This window comes from Hemiscyllium ocellatum, chromosome 34 (assembly GCF_020745735.1).
Source record: "Hemiscyllium ocellatum isolate sHemOce1 chromosome 34, sHemOce1.pat.X.cur, whole genome shotgun sequence".
In the NCBI taxonomy this organism is placed as follows: Eukaryota; Metazoa; Chordata; class Chondrichthyes; order Orectolobiformes; family Hemiscylliidae; genus Hemiscyllium; species Hemiscyllium ocellatum.
This window is the reverse complement of record NC_083434.1, coordinates 7374790-7389065: the sequence shown is the minus strand read 5'-3', so window position 1 is coordinate 7389065 and position 14276 is coordinate 7374790.

Sequence of the window (14276 nt, the reverse complement as noted above, 5' to 3'; positions counted from 1 at the left end):
TCCTCATTTCCCCTTCCCCCACCTCACCCGAGTTCCAAACTTCCAGCTCAGCACTGTCCCCATGACTTGTCCTACCTGCCTATCTTCTTTTCCACCTATCCACTCCACCTTCTCCTCCCTGACCTATCACCTTCATCCCCTTCCCCACTCACCTATTGTATTCTATGCTACTTTCTCCCCACCCCCACCCTCCTCTAGCTTATCTCTCCACGCTTCAGGCTCACTGTCTTTATTCCTGATGAAGGGCTTTTGCCCGAAACGTCGATTCCGTTGCACTTTGGATGCTGCCTGAACTGCTGTGCTCTTCCAGCACCACTGATCCAGAATCTGGTTTCCAGCATCTGCAGTCATTGTTTTTACCCCTCTGTCCGATGAAATAGTCCAGCAAGCAAGGATAGGCAACAAATGTTCACATTGAATGAAAGAAAATACTATTTCTGCTTCAGGTACCTTGCCCACTTGAGTGGTCGCTGCATTCTGTTGGTGCTAGCTCACTGTTCACTTTCCCATGCTCAGCAAGGGCCCAAAGTTGTAACTTGCTGGTCCTACTTAAGCCAGCCAAGTCTGCGTGAGTCTCTTCAAAGGGAAGTATATTGCATTGTGAGCTTGTGCTGCCAGTCAGGCAGGAAGTGAATCTGATCTGGAACAAATAGAGGAACAGCATAACACGGGAAAGTGTCAGCTCCTAGCTTCTCAAGCCCTGCATTTTCGCCTTCATGGAAAAGGGCAGTGGGAATAGATTGTCAAGGTGGCCTATGCCAGAGTCAAGCCCTGAGGATTTACTTGCCATGTTGCAATTTAACAATGGCCTCACAACACCGAACGATCTCTCCAAATGTTATATTTCACCAACTGCACCACTAACAGATGGGCACACTGTCACCCTCCCAACTCACCTATTAGTATTGGGACATTTCTTTTCCTGATATATATTAATGACCTCGATCCTGATGTGCAGAGGAAAGTTTCAAAGTTTGTGGATGACACAAAATGTGAAAACATTATAAACTGTGAGGAGGTCAATGTAGAACTTCAAACAATGTAGACAAGGGCTGGGGTGGAGAGATAGGTGGCCCATAAAGCTCAATTTGGAGAAGTGTAAAGTTATTAAGTTTGGGAGAAGGAACATGGAGAGACAACGTAAAATAAAGGGTATGATTTTAAAGGTAGTACAGGACTAGAGGGACCTGTGCATATATGTACAATACAGGTGCTGGAAAAGCACAGCAGGTCAGGCAGTATCTGAGGAGCAGGAGAATCGGGCATAAGCCCTTCATCAGGAAACATCGATTCTCCTGCTCCTCAGATGCTGCCTGACCTGCTGTGCTTTTCTAGCACCACTCTAATCTTGACTTTGGTCTCCGGTATCTTTGGTCCTCACTTTCTCCAAGACAATACAGGACAGGTAGAGACAGCACTTCATAAGGCATTCTTCAATATCTTGAGCTTTATTAATAAAGGCATAGAATATAACAGTAAGAAGTTACACTGAACTTGTGGTAAAACACAAGTTATACAATTTTGGGTGCCACATTTTAGGAAGGTTGGGAATACAGTAGAGACAGTGCAGAAGACATTCATAAGAATGGTTTCAGGGATGAGAACCTTCAGTTATAAGAATAGATCGGAGAGGGTGGGGCTGTATTCCCGAAGAGCAGAAGACTAAAAGGAGATTCGATAGCGATTTTCAAAATCACAAGTTGTCTGGCCAAACTAGGTCGCGAGAAACTATTCCTGCTCATAAAAGGGTAAAGAATGAGATGGTACAGATTTAGAATACTTTGCAAAAGAAGCAAATGCAAAGTGCAGAAAGAATGTTCACACAGAAGAGTGGTTCAATGGCATCGCCTGGAGGTATGATGTAGGCAGGTTCAATCTGGTCATTCGATAATTATTTAGACAGAAGCCAGGTGCAGGGGGTTTAGGGAAAAGGCGGGCAATTGGCATTTAGTCACATTCATCATTCATCTTCCTGCACCATTAACAATTCCGAGATTCTGTCAGATTATCGTTGTTTTATACACACTTTAACTAGTTGCACCAGTGCTTATTTCTGTTATGGCATGAGATTTTCTGTTCTGCCCACATTCTAACAAAACAGAGACATCGCACATAAGAATGATTTCAATTTGCAAGTGCTTTATTCCTGAAGTACATCTTTTTCAAAAAAGCGCACACTGTCCAAATGTGGTGACAATTTTAATTTCTCTTGGCGCAATTGTAGATAGTAACACAATTGAAACTTTCTCTTTCAGAAGTTCACTCATGAAAATATAAAATCATAGTATGTGTGTACAATATTTGTGTAAATGAAGTTTACTACTGTTGTATGTATTATATCAGAACCATGATGAAATGACACACCAACTAACACATGTGTAACACAGTGTAACACAATTTACTCACAGTGCTTTAAAACATTTGTTTCATATTTACAACTCTAGACCACCTTGCAACTTCTCCAGCACGTTTATTTTTCTCTGAATCCATACCAAGGCTTAACTATTTAAGCACAATGATAAGCAGACTCTCATAATCAAACACAGAACAATTAAACACTACAGTATAACTTAGTTGCATAGCATTTGTAACGACACTTAGCCAGTGCTTTCCCATTCAAATAACAAATGCAAATTCTGATTCCAAAGACTCAAACCTAAAATAGTTTTGGACTCTTATGCAATGATTGGAACATCCCGACTCTTTCCAGCTGCTACATTTCTGACTTTAACAGCCAATGGATGAGATTCCCAACAATTAGATTACATTAGATTCCTTCTACAGTGTGGAAACAGATCCTTCTGCCCAACAAGTCCACACTGACCCTCCAAAGAGTAACTGACCCAGACCCATTCCCCTACATTCACCCCTGACTAATGCACCTAACACTATGGACAATTTAGCATGGCCAACTCACCTAACCTGCACATCTTTGGACTGTGGGAGGAAACCGGAGCACCATGAGGCAGACACTGGGAGAATGTGCCAACTCCACACAGACAATTGCCTGAGGCGGGAATTGAACCTGGGTCCCTGGTGCTATGAGGCAGCAGTGCTAACCACTGAGCCACTGTGCTGCCCCATATGCCCTATATAGCATTCATCAGGATTTTTAGGTGAGACTTCAGTGGAGGGTCACCTTCAATGAAACTGAAAGGCTAGGAAGTCTTTAAAGAGTGAAATTGCATAGCTGTTCCCCTACGTATGTGAAAGGCGTGTGATCACAGGACCTGTACTGAGAGCATGGGCCCATTGCTTCATGGGTGTTATCCAAATATTTTTGAAGTTAGATCACCTTTTTAGGGTGACTTTACTCAAACAAAAGCCAAATGGAAACCTGAAGCAGACGTAGGAAATGCTAGAGAAACTCAGGGGGCCGGGCAGCATCTGTGGAAAGAGAAACGGAGCTGATGTTTCAAGTCTAACCTGACTCTCCTTCAGAACAGAATATGCAGCTCACTACCACTTTCTCAAGGGTAATAAATGCTGGCCCAGTCAGCGATGCCCACATCCCGCTGTTGAATTTAAAAAGTGCAGTCACAGCAGTGGCATCAGCACAAGTCAGCCTTGTCCACAGTCAGAAGCTGCAACATATACTCCCAGCACAAGCAGAGTATAAACTTCTCAACTTAAGTGAGCAAATTACCCCAAGAGTCTCAAACTTATAGCTGTTGGTGCTGGAATAAGCCCTCCTTTCAATAGACTCATGTAGACAAGCATTGCCAGTGGCCATCAGGAACATTACAGCCCTGAATTTCTAACTTCTGGCTCCTTCCCAGGACCTAATGTGACATTTACACCTGCCCACGGTGTACCTCCCAGGGCTATCTCTATTCACATGATTTGGAGATGCCGGTGTTAGACTGGAGTGTATAAAGTTAAAAATCACACAACACCAGGTTATAATCCAGCAGGTTTAAACGGGAGCACACCAGCTTTCGGAGCGCCACTCCTTCATCAGGTGATAGATGAAGGCACGACGCTCTGAAAGCTAATGTGCTTCCAATTAAACCTGTTGGACTATAACCTGGTGTTGTGTGATTTTTAACTCTGTTCATACAGATGACGACAGTCAGAGACAGAGGATTCCCTTATGTACTGCAGTGACTAGATTCTTACAGATACAGGGAATAGTCAACTGACCATGTGTGACAATCAAGGCCCATGAAAATCAACCTGGAATATTCTATTGATTGGAAAGATTTTACTCTCCCAACATTCTGCTGTACATGACCACTGGAACTTGCGTCTCTGTGCAAGATAACTAGAGAGCTATCATCAATCTCAAAGCTGCTATGATGGTTTCATTTGATGAAAATCTCTTCTCCCAAAAGTTTTTGTGCCTCCAGTAATAGGAGCTGCTCCTTGGAGATGAGGCCTATCTTTTGGGGCTTTGGCTGATGACTACTGTGAGGACACCTATGTTGATACGGTGTACATGTACAACAGAAGCCCAGAGAACAAACCAGTGGCTTCCTGATGATAATGTTCAAGGGTGGATCTGGAGTGCTCTTCAGCTCGCTTTCACTTTGTTACATGCAGAATTTATGATTACGCGAACGTACAGTCTCACACACTCAGATTCACTGAATGCATGAGACTGGCAAGGGCTTCCTAGGCAAGTAGGTGAATGGCTGAGCATTAAGCAACATGGCAAACACCATGACCACATTTGGCTTTCCCCCCTCTTGAAGGTGCCACATAGTCTGCTGTGGGGTGGCACATGACTCAGTGGTTAGTGCTGCTGCTTCACAGCGCCAGGGATCTGGGTTCACTCCCACCCTCAGGTGACTGTCTGTGTGGAGTTTGCACAGTCCCCCGTGTTTGCGTAGGTTTTCTCCCAGGTGCTCTGGTTTCCTCCCACAATGCCAAAATCTGCAAGTTAGGTGGATTGGCCAAACTAAATTCCCATTGTGTCTAGTGATGTGCAGGTTAAGTGGGTTAACCATGGGAAATGTGGGGTTGTAGGGAATAGGAGAGTGGGATGGGTCTGGGAGGCTGCTGTCTGAAGGGTCAGTGTGGACTAGATGGGCTGAATGGCTTTCTTCCGCAGTTTAGGAATTCTATGCTTTCTGATCCTGCAGTTCCATTCCTTGAAGCAGTGTAACGCAAGGAGCACGAGCCCATGATCAGAATTCCGGAGACCTCAACCACATGCTCTTCCCAACAGAGTACAAATTATTAGCACAATTAAAAATCCAGCCCGTACACTCACACCCCTTCTTTGTCCTCAGACCTGCTCAGACCATTCTCCTACTGTCCATTTAGAATTCTGGACGCAACAAAGGAGATGTCATGAGAATTCAAAGTTCAAATAAAGTTTTTAAAAAAATATACAGATGCACATAAAACATGGTGATCATTGTTGAACACACGCAAGTGAATCTCCTTATGCAACTAAGAAGCCTTCCTGATCGATTTCCTGATGCTCCTACATGGTGCAGCCCAGTGACTTCAATGGAACTAGAAGCAATTTCCCTGGCTCTGAAGCTAAGATGTCCATGGCAGACTTTCACTGGGTTTTGGAGTCCTTCAAGATCCTGCCAAAATCTACCAACCTACATCTGCAAAAGCGAGGTCTGTCAGAGGGAAAGGGGCAACTCCAGCTTATGTTGATGGTAGGGGTCGATGGCTGGGGTCAGTGCCTGATCAGTAGGTGTATCTTGAAAATAGCTGAAAATGTGTTGCTGGTCAAAGCACAGCAGGCCAGGCAGCATCTCAGGAATAGAGAATTCGACGTTTCGAGCATAAGCCCTTCATCAGGAATGAGAGAGAGTAGCCAAGCAGGCTAAGATAAAAGGTAGGGAGGAGGGACTTGGGGGAGGGGCGATGGAGGTGGGATAGGTGGAAGGAGGTCAAGATGAGGGTGATAGGCCGGAGTGGGGTGGGGCCGGAGAGGTCAGGAAGAAGATTGCAGGTTAGGAGGGCGGTGCTGAGTTGAGGGAACCGACTGAGACAAGGTGGGGGGAGGGGAAATGAGGAAACTGGAGAAATCTGAGTTCATTCCTTGTGGTTGGAGGGTTCCCAGGCGGAAGATGAGGCGCTCCTCCTCCAGCCGCCGTGTTGTTATGTTCTGCCGATGGAGGAGTCCAAGGACCTGCATGTCCTCGGTGGAGTGGGAGGGAGAGTTAAAGTGTTGAGCCACGGGGTGGTTGGGTTGGTTGGTCCGGGCGTCCCAGAGGTGTTCTCTGAAGCGTTCCGCAAGTAAGCGGCCTGTCTCCCCAATATAGAGGAGGCCACATCGGGTGCAGCGGATGCAATAGATGATGTGTGTGGAGGTACAGGTGAACTTGTGGCGGATATGGAAGGATCCCTTGGGGCCTTGGAGGGAAGTGAGTGTGGAGGTGTGGGCGCAAGTTTTACATTTCCTGTGGTTGCAGGGGAAGGTGCCGGGGGTGGAGGTTGGGTTGGTGGGGGGTGTGGACCTGACGAGGGAGTCACGAAGGGAGTGGTCCTTGCGGAACGCTGATAGGGGAGGGGAGGGAAATATATCCTTGGTGGTGGGGTCCGTTTGGAGGTGGTGGAAATGACGGCAGATGATACGTTGTATGCGGAGGTTGGTGGGGTGGTAGGTGAGAACCAGTGGGGTTCTGTCTTGGTGGCGGTTGGAGGAGCGGGGCTCAAGGTCGGAGGAGCGGGAAGTGGAGGAGGTGCGGTGGAGGGCATCGTCGATCACGTCTGGGGGGAATTTGCGGTCCTTGAAGAAGGAGGCCATCTGGGCTGTACGGTATTGGAACTGGTCCTCCTGGGAGCAGATGCGGCGGAGACGAAGGAATTGGGAATATGGGATGGAGTTTTTACAGGGGGCAGGGTGGGAGGAGGTGTAGTCCAGGTAGCTGTGGGAGTCAATCGGTTTATAATAGAAAATAGTCATGTGCCCTTTCTATATCCTGTGTCTCAGTACCCACACACACTCCTCAACTAGCTAAGACTTGGTGAGTGAGATAGGAAGAGATGAGTTCTGTGGGACAGGAGCAGGCAGAAACAATGGGACAGATCTGCTTGTGGACTTTGGAAAAGGGGTAGAAGCGAGCTGTGCGGGGTTGGGAGATTATGAGCTTAGAGGCAGTGAGGTGGGGTGCGATAGCCAGATGAAATGACATTAATGGCCATAGTTGATACAGTGGCCTGATGTGTCATGGTGGGGTCATGGTCAGGGGGAGCTAGGAACAGATATCTGACAGCTGGTGCTCAACCTCTGCAATATAGATGTCAGTCCATCAGACAACAACAGCACCACCTTTACTGGCAGGCTTCATAACAAAGTCAGGGCTGGAGCTGAGAGCACAGAGTGCAGTCAGTTCAGAGGGAGATGGTTGGAATGGGTAAGGAGGGGGGGCTCAAAGAAATTGAAGCAACAGTTCTCAATGAACAGGTTGAGGCACAGGAGAAAGGCCAGAGGGAGAGGTTGAGGTGGAGGGAAAGTGTTGGAAGTGGGCAAAGGGGGCTGTGGGACAGGAAGAGCGTTCTTGGCCTCGGAAATGGGCACAGAGTGAAGGTGACAGAAGAAGAGCTCAACGTCATATCTTCCTGAAATTCATTGGGGGCGGGTTGGGGGAGCTCGTACAGTGGGATAAAACTGAGACCTTTGCTAAGGACATTCAGCATCGGAGAGGGGAAGGTCAGAAGGGATAGAAAATACATTGTAAGAAGTGAGGTAAGGAGAGGGGATGGAGTCAGAGGGAAAGGCCCGATAGGAAGGTTCCAGAGGAATGTGGGTATCTCTGTGTTGTTGCATTTTGTGTTCCTTAATGCTTGATCCATTGTATGTGTCCAAGCTCCTTCAAACTACAATGGTTAGCTGCAACATCAGCTCTCCATGGTGATCGAATTAGATCCAGCACTTCAGAATTCCCTTTCCAAATGATTTGGCCTTATCATCTAACCTTTTCATGTTAAAAGCTGCCTTTATGACAAAGACTTTGATTACTTGTTGAGTTTATGTTTGTTTACACTTTCATGAAGCACCTTGGAACATAAAGCTATGCTAAAGGTGCCATATAAATACAAGCTGCTGTAGCAGTCAACTGTGCAACGTGAAACATTTTCCTCACAAATGTTATTAATCCAAATGAGTAGTACAGTTAAATATCAACTTGTACAAATAACCTTCTCCCTCTGCACTTTTTCATAACAGCAGTGAGATACATTAAAATGTATGTTTTAGCAATAAAACTTCCTTGGGAAAAATTGGGATTCTATTTCGGTAAGTTACTTGCTCCAAGCCCTTTTCAGACAGAGATCTGGAAACAGTCAGCTTTGGAATTTGTTGAGTTGATCCCTCGTATCAAGAATGCACAAAAGCTGGAGTTAAGATTACCCTTCTCAAGCAGGAAGGAGGTTCTTTTGAAGGGAGAAGGCCAAAGGCTTCCCTTCATGGGCTTGATCTCAATCTGCTCACAACTTCTGCATTACCTTCCATCAGGAACTGCCTCAGAGGATTGGAAAGCAGGTGTTCAGAATAGATTAGATTCCCTACAGCGTGGAAACAGGCCGTTCGGCCCAACATGTCCATACTGACCTGCCGAAGAGTAACCCACCCAGACTCATTTACCTCTGACTAATGCACCTAACACTATAGGCAATTTAGTACAGCCAATTCACCTGACCTGCACATCTTTAGAATGTGGGAGGAAACCGGAGTACCTTGAGGAAACCCACACAGACACGGGGACAATGTGCAAACTCCACACAGACAGTTATAGTCAAAGCTGCCCTTTTCCGTTGCTGCTTAATATCACAATAACTTGTTAACCAACAAAAAAAAGCTTATGAGCAAAACAATTTACCAATGAACTCTTATTTAGTCAGGTGTCATGATTTTAAAATAAAGCATGTTTTATTTTTGAATTGATTGATCTCACGAAGACAAAAAAAACTAACCTTACCTTTGTGTTAGGTGCAGGGGTAAATGTAGGGGAATGGGTCTGGGTGGGTGCGTGTCGGTGCGGACTTGTTGGGCCGAAGGGCCTGTTTCCACACTGTAAGTAATCTAATCTAATCTAATGATCTATGGGTAACTGAGCTGATTGTGAAGAAAACATGATTGCACTTAAATAAAGAGGCTTGTCTCCTGAATTACTGTATCTCCATGAAAATATATTGTTTCATTTTATTTCGGTACTTAGTAATGATCACATGGAGTATTGACATTTGTGGTACAAATTACATTTTTGTTTTATTTCCCTGAAATCTGTTCCTGAATAGCCTGATTAACACAGCTATGTGCATTGCTCATTAAACACAGCTACTATTGTGAAAGGAGAAAATTTGACCCATTACATTTGTGCTGGGTCTTTGCTACAGTGGTTCATATCTGACCTACACCCTCTCCACAGTCAAGCAATCTTTCCATCCTTTCAAAATGCTTTGGTCTCTGCATCTGCTACACCCTTGGGAAATTGTGAGGTATTCTTACTGCCTGTCTAAATTGATTCCTCCCAATCTCTCACCTCAATGTCTTGTTTATAATTTTAAATGCATGCCTGATAGCCAGAACATACACAATTACTCTTTCCTTGGGGGGTTGGTGGGGGGGGGGGGGGGGGGTGGTATGGAGGAGGATGGATTAGTTAGCTCAGTTGGCTGGACATCTGGTTGAGAATACAGAGTGATGCCAGCAGTGTGGGTTCAATGCCCATGCCAGATGAGGTAACCATAAAGGACTCTCCTTCGCAACCTGTTCCCTCACCTGAAGTGTACTAGGCCTCAGGTTAAACCACTACCAGCTAGCTCCCCCTAATGAGAGAGCAGACCTCAGGCCTGGTACGACTAAGGTAACTTCAGCTCTTATCAAAACCGATGTAAAATTTCTAAAAGTACTTTGCCTTCTCTCCTCCCCTGAAAATATTCTCTACTTAGAATGAACAAGGTGTTTTCCCCGGGGTGGGGAGTCTAGAACCACAGAGCAGATAGGTTTTGGGTGAGCGGGGAAAGATATAAAAAGGACCTAAGAGGCAACGTTTTCATGCAGAGGGTGGTGCGTGTATGGAATAAGCTGCCAGAGGAAGTGGTGGAGGTGGGTACAGTTTCAGCATTTTAAAGGCATCTGGATGGGTATATGAATAGGAAGCGTTTAGAGGGATATGGGCCAGGTATCGGCAAATGGGACTAGATTGGGTTGGGATATCTGGGCGGCATGGACAAGTTGGACCGAAGGGTCTGTTTCCTTGCTGTACATCTTAATGACTCTATGACTCTAATTATAGCTTCCCACCCTTGACATCACCCTGATGAATTCATTCTGCATTTCATGGCATTAATTTTTCTTTATATTGTGCTCTCCAAATGTCTTCGGGTAAAAAATGAGGTCTGCAGACTATTCCTTGGATGCTGCCTAATCTGCTGTGCTTTAACCAGCAACACATTTTCAGCTGTGATCTCCAAATGTCTTACCTAAAAGATCCAGATGGAAAATCTTTAACTGCTATTCCTAAGAGAAAATTACAAAAAGTTCAAAAACAGAAATCAAAGTGGGCTCCAAGCATTAACCGTGTATGCCAATCTTCAAGTTCAATTACGTTGTTGGCTCACTTAAAACAGTAGTTTCTGGTCTGAGGTAAAACTGCATTGTCCATCAACGTACCAAATGGCGACAGAGTAGGAAAGTGGACATGAGGAATGTCAGATCAGATGTGATCCTATTGAATGGTGGCACAGGCTTTAAGGGTCAAACAACTTACTCCTAGAACATAGAACAATACAGCACAGAACAGGCCCTTCGGCTCTCGATGTTGTGCTGTTCTTATTTCTTATGGTCTTGTGGAGTTTCAAACTGTGAATTCAAATCGAGAGGGAATATACTGCTGAGTAGGTAAATGGGAAGTGGAAAGGGGGTGGAATAATAAAACACTTTGAAAACTGGAATTATATTAAGCTACAAAGAGTAGAGCGAGTCCAAAGTCTGCTATGAGGAAGAAACAGAAATGAATTAGTGAGCAGGAAGTACATGAAGCATTAAAGGGAGAGATGAAGGAGCAGGAGAGAGGTCGAAGAGTGTGGTGCTGAAAAAGTACAACTAGTCAGACAGCATCCGGGGAGCAGGAGGACCGACATTTCGGGCATAAGTCCTTTATCAGGAAGAGCTCATTCTCGAAACATCGATTCTCCCGACGCTCGGATGCTGCCTGTGACCAGTTGTGCTTTTCCAGCACCACATTCTTCGACTCTGATCTCCAGCATCTGGGCGGCACGGTAGCACAGTGGTTAGCACTGCTGCCTCACAGCGCCAGGGCCCTGGGTTCAATTCCCGCCTCAGGTGACTGACTGTGTGGAGTTTGCACGTTCTCCCTGTGTCTGCGTGGGTTTCCTCCGGGTGCTCCGGTTTCCTCCCACAGTCACAAAGATGTGCGGGTCAGGTGAATTGGCCATGCTAAAATTGCCCGTAGTGTTAGGTAAGGGGTATATGTACGGGTATGGGTGGGTTGCGCTTCGGCGGGTCGGTGTGGACTTGTTGGGCCGAAGGGCCTGTTTCCACACTGTAAGTAATCTAAAAAAAATCTGCAGTCCTCACTTTCTCTGAGCAGGAGAGCGGTGTTTAGCTGAACAAAAGACAAATGCTGTTGGAGCTATTCCACTTGGGAATATCTGAGAGGAGCTGCAAAGGAGCTACTAGACTAGAGTCAGACCGGGGCAACACCAGAGTAAATTTGTCATCCAAGAACAGAGTAAGACTCCGATGAACAGATCAAAGACACTCAAAAGGATTGGAGAGCAAACAAAAACTTGCCTAAATGAATTTAATTCAGGTGCTGAATTTTGGGCAAACAAATCAGAGCAGGACGTATACATTTAATGGTAATGTCCTGGGTATTGTTGCTGAACAAAGAAACCTTGGAGTACAGGTTCATAGCTCCTCAGAAGTAGAGTTGCAGGTAGATACGATAGTAAAGAAGGTGTCTGGTATGCTTTCCTTTATTGGTCACAGCATTGAGTATAGGAGTTGGGAGGTCATGTTGCAGTGGTCCAGGACATTGGTTAGGCCACTTTTGGAGTATTGTGTGCAAGTCTGGTCTCCTTCCTATTGGAAGGATTTTGTGAAACTTGAAAGGGTTCAGAAAAGATTTACAAGGATGTTGCCAGGGTTGGAGGATTTGAGCTATAGGAAGGGGTTGAATAGGCTGGGGCTGTTTTCCCTGAAACGTCAAAGTCTCAGGGCTGACCTCATAGAGGTTTATAAAATCATGAGGGACATGGATAGGATAAATGGACCATAAGACCATAAGACCATAAGACATAGGAGTGGAAGTAAGGCTATTTGGCCCACCAAGTCCATTCCGCCATTCAATCATGGCTGATGGGCATTTCAATTCCACTTACCCGCATTCTCCCCGTAGCCCTTAATTCCTCGAGACAACAAGAATCTATCAATCTCTGCCTTGAAGACATTTAGTGTCCCGGCCTCCACTGCACTCTGCGGCAATGAATTCCACAGGCCCACCACTCTCTGGCTGAAGAAATGTCTCCGCATTTCTGTTCTGAATTTACCCAGTGAAAATGATGGAGGCTGTTACAATTATAGCATTTAAAAAGCATCTGGATGGGTATATGATTGGCAAGGGTTTAGAGGGATATGGGGCAAGTGCTGGCAAATGGAACTAGATTAGGTTGGTATATCTGGTTGGCATGGACGAGTTGGACCAAAGGTTCTGTTTCCGTGCTGTACATCTCTATGACTCTGTATGTGGAATTCGTTGAGTAGAGAATTAAATGAAGATAGAATTGAAGCAGCTACAAAATAGGTGAAAGTTATTTTCCTACAATCTCTTGGTGATATCAGGTCTTTAGTATGGACACATCTAGATTTGCAGTAATATTCCAATGATATTTTAGCGGAGACATTGTTTGGTCTTTACTTCAAGGGGAAATGGATATAAATATAGTCGAGGCCTTGCTGGAACTATACAAGGCACTATTCAGATGGCAGCTTGAAGACTCTGAACAGTTCGGTCCTCTTTACTATTCATTCACAGGATGAGGCCCGAACAGCATTTACTACCTATCCCTAATTGCCCAGAGGGCAGTTCAGAGTCAAAGACATTTCTGTGGAGCTAGAATCACACATAGGCCAGGCCAGGTAAGGATGGCAATGTCTTCCCTAAAGGACATTAGTGAACCAGATGGGAGTTTTCAAACAATCAACAATGGATTCATGGTCATCATTAGACTCTTAATTCCAGATTATTATGTGTGGCAGCGGGATTCAATCCATGGAGTTGAAATGCCCATCAGCCATGATTGAATGGCGGAGTGGACTTGATGGGCCGAATGGCCTTACTTCCACTCCTATGTCTTATGGTCTTATGGTCTAACCTCTTTCCTCCTAGAACATTTCTTGGGTTCCTGGATTAATAGTCCAGCAATAATACCACTTGGCCCTCCTCAAAGGAAAGATATAATGTCATTGGAGGAAGTTCAGAGAAGGTTCACTGATTTGATCCCGGGTATGGAAGGATTTTCTTATGAAAATGGGTTGGGTAGATTGGGTAATGAAAGGAGCCCTTATTTAAACACTAAGATTCTTAAACATTAAGGGGTCTCAGAAGAAGAGGTCATAGAATTCCTACAGTGTGGAAGGTGGCCATTTGGCCCTCCAAGGCAACACTGACCCACTGAAGATCATCCCACATCCCCCTGTAACCCTACATTTCCCATGGCCAATCCACCTAGCCTGCACATCCCTGGACTGTGGGAGGAAACTGGAGCACATGGAGGAAATCCACGCATACGCAGGGAGAGTGTGCAAACTCTGCACAGACAGTTGCCCAAGGGTGGAATCAAACCCGGGTCCCCGGTGCTGTGAGATAGCAGTGCGAATGTCTTCTCTCAGAATTTAGTGAACCTGTGAAAATCATGACCACAGAATTCCTTTAAGGCTGGGTCAATAAATATATTCCGGGTTTAGGTAGACAGATTTTTAATCAGTAAAGGAATCAAGGATTATAGGGTAAAGGCAAGAAAGTAGAATTGAGGATTACCATATCAGCCATGATGCCATTGAATGGTGGTGTGGACCTGATGGGCCAAATGGCCTACTTCTGTTCCTACATCTTATGGCCTTATTGGAGAACTAAAAATCTGCATTCATATAGCTTCTTTGACTTAGTAAAACTTCCCAGAATGATTCATAGAAGCACTATCAAAATTGGCACAAGCAAAATAAATAGATATTAGGACAGCTTGACTAAAAGCCTATTTGAAGAGGGGTCTCTAAAGGAGCATCTAAGAGAAGTATTGAGCCAGAGATGCTGGTAAAATCAGAGAGAGTTAGATCGACT